The sequence below is a fragment of the Microtus ochrogaster genome, chromosome X (genome assembly GCF_000317375.1).
Source record: "Microtus ochrogaster isolate Prairie Vole_2 chromosome X, MicOch1.0, whole genome shotgun sequence".
NCBI lineage: Eukaryota > Metazoa > Chordata > Mammalia > Rodentia > Cricetidae > Microtus > Microtus ochrogaster.
In genome coordinates, this window is record NC_022026.1 from 55,395,526 (window position 1) to 55,402,908 (window position 7,383).

Below are 7,383 nucleotides of genomic sequence, written 5' to 3' on the forward strand. Positions count from 1 at the left end.
AATGAAGAAGACAGGACATAGTCCTGCCTTTGCTCCCACTGTGTGCATCGTATTCCTCGGTTGTCTGCTTGCCTCTGTAGGTAAGCATATTAATTATTCAAGGAAGCTCAAAGCACAGAGACAAATCACTGTCTTGCATTTTGGATCATTTGAAATTTGGGGAAGAGCAGAGCCACCCAGCTCAATTCTGAGAAGACAGTCAATCATCTGGGAGAGGGGTTCCTGTACATGCCTTCAGGAGCTCTTGTGTCCTGAGTGGCAGTTTACATCCAAAGCAATAATAGTGACTTGCTCGACCACCTTGTAACAAGCAGAATGGAGACAATGGGCACGCAGATAGTATCTTTGTATGAATTCTTTTTTACATACATCCAATAAAGCTTTATTTATGCTTCAATAACTCACTTAGTTTAGGAACTGAGAGGAATTTGAGCTGACAAAACAATTTAACTTTTATGAGCATTTTCTAAAATGCCCATTTCCTGTCATGTGTTAGAACAGAAACCTATAAGCACCAGGAGACTACACACATGCCCACACTCACGTATAAAGATAGATTTTAAACGAAAGCACAGATATATTAACTCTAGTTTGGATGGTTACCCCACTCTCTAAGACAGACTTTTTTCACAACAACACTGGGTATTGCCATTGATCTTGGTTGCCCCCCTTAACTAGATGGTTAAGCTCCTGTTCCTGAATATGCCACACATTTTGTTCGCAGGATAGAGAACAATAAATCTTGAATTGGAAAGGATTCTCTCCCTGCTGGGTAGCTCACACAGAAGCAAGAGGCGCTGTGCAGGTTGCTTGGGAGGCTGCAGTGGGAGTAAGAAGGAATCAGCAGTCTGCCCCAGCACTGCAGCCTGCCTCCAACTAGCTGACCTGCCAGGCCGAGGTTCCTACTGGTGCAACAGTGCTTACATCCTTTATGGGAGGAACTGACTGCACTCTTGACTGGGTTCTAGGCCTGCTCCACAGGAGGAAATCAGGCCTGGGACTGGGTGGAAACTAGGTCCAGAACTGTACACCAAGAGAGGTTAGGCCTTACGGGAAAACCTATTTATGTTTTCACACCACGGCGTTATAGCCCTGTCCACTATGAATACACACGCATGCATCCCCAAGTTTGTGCTGCCCTCCACACTGTTTCAATGGTACTGCTTGATGTGTGGGCTCATCACTCTTCAAAGTGTTGACAATAAGAGACTGTGGGTGCTCAGCCACACCCAGAGGGGACCCCTACAGAAACCATGCACCCCACACCACCTGACTAAGCTCCAAGGCTTAGGGCACATCCTAGAAGAGGGCCCACAAAGCAGATTGAGCCCTAGCATAGGCAGGAGGGCTTTGAAGGGTTGTTCCCTGGATATGACTAGGCCTTTGTCCACCTACATGGAGCCAGCACAAGATCAACCAGTTAAGAATTCCAGCATGGAGGGGAGGGGCTCCATCCCTAGGCCAGCAGCTATTGGCAGGTGATTACTGCTGGGGGAAGGGAAAGTTTGTTTTCTTTGGAATGTGGCCTTTGGAAGCTGTCAGTGACCCAGTGGATGCCCCCAAGCCTCTGAGCATATGGCCAGCACGAACTGCACTCAATGGAAAAAATAAATGAACGAATGATTAAATAAGCAAGTGAGCATTAAGTCAATCAAGTGCTCATGAAGCTGAGGTGGAGATGGGATGGCGTGGGTTTCCTTGCAGCCAAAGTTGCTCCTGGCTCATAAGCACTGTCACAGGGTAAGGCGCTCTGGCTTCTCAAATGATCAACCCGTGGAGGCCAGCGTTTAATTGAACTCTCAAATACTAGAGTGTTATGGACACTACAACTTCAACAACAGTTGGGACACAGAAAAGGATTGAAGCCCACTGCTCACTCTTTTATTTGCCAGTGCACAAATATGAAGACACATGTTCATTCTCTATCCTGACTCTTGCTTTCAAGTTTACATTCCAGTGGGAATGAGGGGGGATCAGATACCTGGGTAAACAGCCATCAGGCCCTTCCACTTTAACCCCTAAATTTGAAGTAACTGTATCAATTCTACAGTCTATTTGCATTGTTTTTTCTCTCTGTAGACATGATATCAGGAGCCCCGAGGAAGGTAGTGACATTCAGTAGGGGATTTCAGAGGCCCCTCCAGGCTGCGTGCTAGCTTTCAGGTATTGAGAATGTGTCTGTGTACCTTGGCTATTGCTTCTTCATTTGACTTTTCCTTTTCTGAAAATGTGGCTGGCTACTGCAGGGGAGGTCAGCATTAACTCGAGGCGGTCACCAGTGTGAGTGCCCAGGCTGAAATTTGCCTTAACAACTGGCTCTAAGCTATTGCATCAGACGTTGTCTGTGGGATGAATGGTACTCAACCTTCAAACTTAGTGTTTCAATCTGCAAACCTACGTAGGTATCATTAGCAAAGATAAGGCCATCCAGCATTAGTGCATGCCCCCAAGTGCACGTGACTGGCTTCTTAATTGACAGCATGGAGGGCACACAATGACAGAGAAACCAAAGCAGGGAAGTGCACTGTGAAACGCACACCGATCTCAGGGAGAAGCACCTTTCAGTTCCTGAGCACTAAGGATGACTGCTAGAACACAGGGTCTGTCTCTCTAGGGATGTTGGAGGAATCACAGTCCTGCCAACACTTTTCTAGTAGACACACACTCCTACCACAGTGACAGAACACGGATCCAGTGTTTTCTTCCACTAACTCCACTTGCGAGCCATCCTTAGAACACTAGGGAGAAATGGACACAGCAGCACAGTGGATTTGGAAACATGTCTATAGCTGAGGCAGAAGTACTTATTAGATTGTCTGGTGTATACCCATCACACTGTCTTCATATATAATCGCCATCATGATTCACACACACACACACACACACACACACACACACACACACACACACACACACACACACACACACACACACACACACACACACACACACACACACACAGATACACACACACACACACGTTCCTGTGTTCTTTGAAAGGATGTTATATCAAATAATGTTAGACTTTCTATGATTGCTGTCCCATTACCTTATGGCTTTGTGCTGACCTCTCTGAATGTCTGTCCATCTACTTTGTAGACTGAGCTGGCCAATCTCTCTTCCAATTGATCGAACTGACTGGCCTGTGCTCACCAAACTCTCAGATAACCCATGAACCCTGTCATGAGAAAACCGTCAATCTTGGAGAATGCCTTTTTAGTGGTTGTTGTGGCTTTGGTTGTTCGGAGGGGGCGATGGGAGGAGAGTGTTTCAAGAAGCCCAAATTGGCCTTGAAGTCACTTTGCAGCCAAAATCCTGAACTTCCTGCCTCTGCTTCCCTGGATCTGGGATTATAGGCATTTGCCACCACCCCGTGTTTACAACATGCAAGGCAAGGGCTCTAGAAACTGGGCTACATGCCCAGCTTCTCTCAGAGAAGCTAATTCCTCCTAACAGAGGACATGGGTCTTGACTGGGGTTTGGAGGTGCAGGTATGAGTTCATGCCGCATCTCTCCAGCTGAACTGCAGTATATTATCATCCTGGCATTAACTCACAAGGCTCAATCTTGGGGGTTACAGCCCCACTCCTGCCAACCTTCCTACACTTTCCCTTACAACATTTTCATGAAGGCAGGGTGTGGTGACCTAACCAAATCTCTCTGTGTGCCCCCTCTCTTTGTTCTGCATCCTGCCTCCACTTCTCCCAACTGGTCAAGGTGTCCTGTGACTCCCCAAGAACCTCAGACCTGTAGAGCACTGGGGCAATAACGAGTAGATTTGTGGAATTTTCCAGTGAGATTCAAGCTGCCTTTTTTTTCCCAATAATGGAGTTCAAAGTCCTCACCCAGGGATCCAGCATAGGACAAACTAGGCCCTCTGAAGTTGTGGCACAGTTTTATGCCTGGGGCAGACTGTGGGGTCACTGGCAGTGGAACTAGGATTTATTCCTAGTGTTTGAGTTGGCTTTTTGGAGCCCATTGTCTTTGGAGGGATATCTTGCTTAGTCTAGATATATTGGGGGAGGAGCTTGCTCTTGCTTCAAAGCTGTGTGCTAGACTTTGTTGTCTCCCCATGTGAAGCCTTACCCTCTCTAGGTGGATGCGGGGAGGGCAATGGGAAGAAGGCGGAGGGAGCAGGACAAGGGGGAAGGACTGGGAGCTGGGATTGATATGTAAAATGAGAAAAGATAGTTTTTTTAATTAAATAAATAATTTTTAAAAATTCCTTGCCCATCCCCTCATCCCTACACCCCATTCAAAATATTTACTCTGAGTTCAGGGACAAGCAAAGTTCTCCAGTGATCCTGCTGAGATTTATCACAGTCCTGATACTCTGAAGGTTCAGAAGGAAGTAATCAACTCTGAGTCCTTAGAGCTGATTGTGCTTTCCAGAGAAATGTAAAGCATTCACTGCTGAAGGCAGAACCATACCACATGGCAGTAGAAGGCACGCGGGCCCTACTAAGCCCCTTTGTTTCTATTTGCTCACCTACTGAAAACAGGCTGGCTAAGGCAGCGCAGTAAAGACACACTTTAGAGTAGACAGGAGAAGAAGTGGTCTTCCAGAAGCATCCAGGGTCAACCAGGGGCTCAAGAGACACGGTGTCCTTAACTCCTCTCATCCCCCACGTGTCCATCTAGACCAAGATTCTATGCGATCCTTCAGCCCACACAACAGCTCATCTCTCTCCCAACAAAGGAATGCATGTGGTGTGGCTCTCACAGACAGAGCAAGCACGGGAATAGGCACGGACCTCCACATCCCCTGAAAACCTTCCCTCGGACAAGCGAGGACTAGAGAGAGGATTGGACTGGGTGCTGTTGGGTCACTCCTGCTTATCGTCTTGACTATACTATGGTTCGGAGCATATGTTTAAAATGTCCTTATCTGTTTATTCCCGGAGGAAAGGACTTGATGTGTGTACTTGGCTCCTCAGCAGGGCCCAGGAGGCGGGGATGATGATGAAGGAAAGATGAAACAGGATTTGAAAAGGGTTAATGATTGTTGAAGCTGATGACTCTTGAGCTTAATGGGTACATGGAGCGCACTGATTACATTGTAGCACACTTTCTGCTTTCATGTGTTTCAAAGTTTCCATAATAAAGTTTCAAAAAAAATTAAAAACAGTCAAATTCTTGGACTAGTGAGGAGCAAGGTGGGGACTCATGTTTATAAATATCCTGAGGACAGGTCTCTAGGCTTTCTTCCAAGCACAGATGCTAGCAGATAAAGGAAGCCACCCTCAGCAACTCAGAAGCCACCAAGAGGGAAGGAAAGAATGTCTCCCTAATCTTTGAGAGCTTTTTATTTTAATCGCGCCACTGTTTGCAATTGCCTTTGAAGAACAAACAAATTATATATAGCATAATATACATCTCAGGGTAAGGTGATTGGCTGTGCTATACTTTAACACACATACACATTCACATAGACACACAGACATAGAGTCACACACACACTGCAGAGGTTGGGATAGGTCCCAAAGGCAGCCTCCTTTTCAGATGAAGACATTTTGTATTTTTTATTATCCCACAAATATGATCACCTTGAATTTCAATTGTTGACCATCATCAAGTTTTACTTGTTTGAGCCATAGACATGCAGAATGTGACTGTCACTTTACACATTGTGCAGCTTTTGTATGGGACATTCACATCACTTGAATACAGAGAGAAATTCTTTTTAGTAAGTGGGCTTCCTGTGTCTCTTTGGGCTCCCTTTCCATTCTACTGAGCCATGGCTGTGTTTGTTTTTTGTTGTTGTTTTGTTAACTCTGGATTTGAAACTAACTTGGAATTTAGCTCCCTCTTAGACCCATCTAGGATCTACTCCTCAGGCCTTAGGTGGGAGGGATGAAGGGCCACTCAGTGACACGGCCCGTGGTCCATCCCTCCCAACCTAGCAAGCAGCAGACTTTCAGCAGAATGCCCTTGCTGTGAGTCGTTTCTGGGGATGTTTGGTTGGCATAGACACGTCATCTTGGAAAGAGGTTGTATAAATATTTCCCCAGCAGCCCTGGTTGCAGGATGGAAAGTGGTTCGATATGCTGTCCTCCCTGTCTTCTGAGAGAGCCCCCCTCTCCTGACTTCTGTGTTCCGAGAAGACTGACTGGAGAGTAAATCATTGTATCTAGGGAGAAAGGGGGGAAAATCTTAGAGGGAAGCTAGAATCTTGGAAAAGCCTGAGCTGTAGTATGAGTCCCCAAAGGTGTGGATTCCAGTTGATAATGCTGTCCCCACAGTCCTAGTCAGGACAGGCAGAGGCTGCAATCTCCCCTTTGGGATACTGGCCGAAGAGTATTGAGATAAGTGCAGAACAGGCCCAGGCTGGGAGACTGAACTGGGTTAGGTTTCAACAGGGAAGGTATTTCTCAGATAAAATTGTTAGATAAATACTTAGCTCTGACCAGGATTCATTTCACCTGCAAGCAGCCATTCATGTGCAGGTTGCTTGGTGAAATCAGTGCAATCAGAGATCTCCAGAATTCCTAAACCACCCAAACCCTGTTTGTGTAATTTTGTAAAACTTGTCCAATGTGCCTGCCTATGGTTTTCATTCATGGATCCATAAAATGACATTTGTCTTCTGGTGATATATTGTGGGCCAAATTCAGGATTAATTTTCTTTCAAACAGTTGCTTGTCAACATTTTTAAAACAATGTAGCAATCACACCTTCTACACACTGAGTCATAGATTACAACTGGTCCTTCTCCACTTATTTCCTAACATTCATCTTTAGGTTATTTTACTGTGGGTTTCCTGAGGCCTTCTCAAGTCCCATGACCATTTTGCTGTGTGGATAGGGATTTTGTTTTGTATTTCCAGTCCCTGGCATAGTAAAGTGCATTTTTTCTATGTGGTGGATAAATGACTCTGGGGGCCTAGTGTCTTAGTTGGGGTTTCTATTGCTGTGATAAAATACCATACTAAAAACAACCAAGAGAGGAAGGTTTTGTGTCTGCTTACAGCTCAAGGGTCACTCTCTCTCCCTGAGTGAATTCAGGGCAGGAACTCAAAGGCATAACCTAGAAAGAGGCGCTGAAGCAGATACCACAGATAAATGCTGCTTTTTAGCCTCTTGTACCCCCTGGCTTGCTCAGTTTGCTTTCTCTTATACCCAGGACCATCTGCCCAGGTATGACTCTGTCCACAGTGAGCTGGATTCTCCTAGATCAATTGTTCATCACCAAAATGCTCCTACTGACTTCGTATTTTTTCAGCTGGGGTTTTCTCTTCCAAGATAACTCTAAGTTATGGCAAATTAACAAACACCTAGCATTCCTATTGTTCTGACTGTACTCATAAACCCTGTTGTGTCTGCTTGAGTTTGCATGAATGATTAAAGCAGTGGCCGGATAAAAGGCACTCTCTCTCTCTCTCT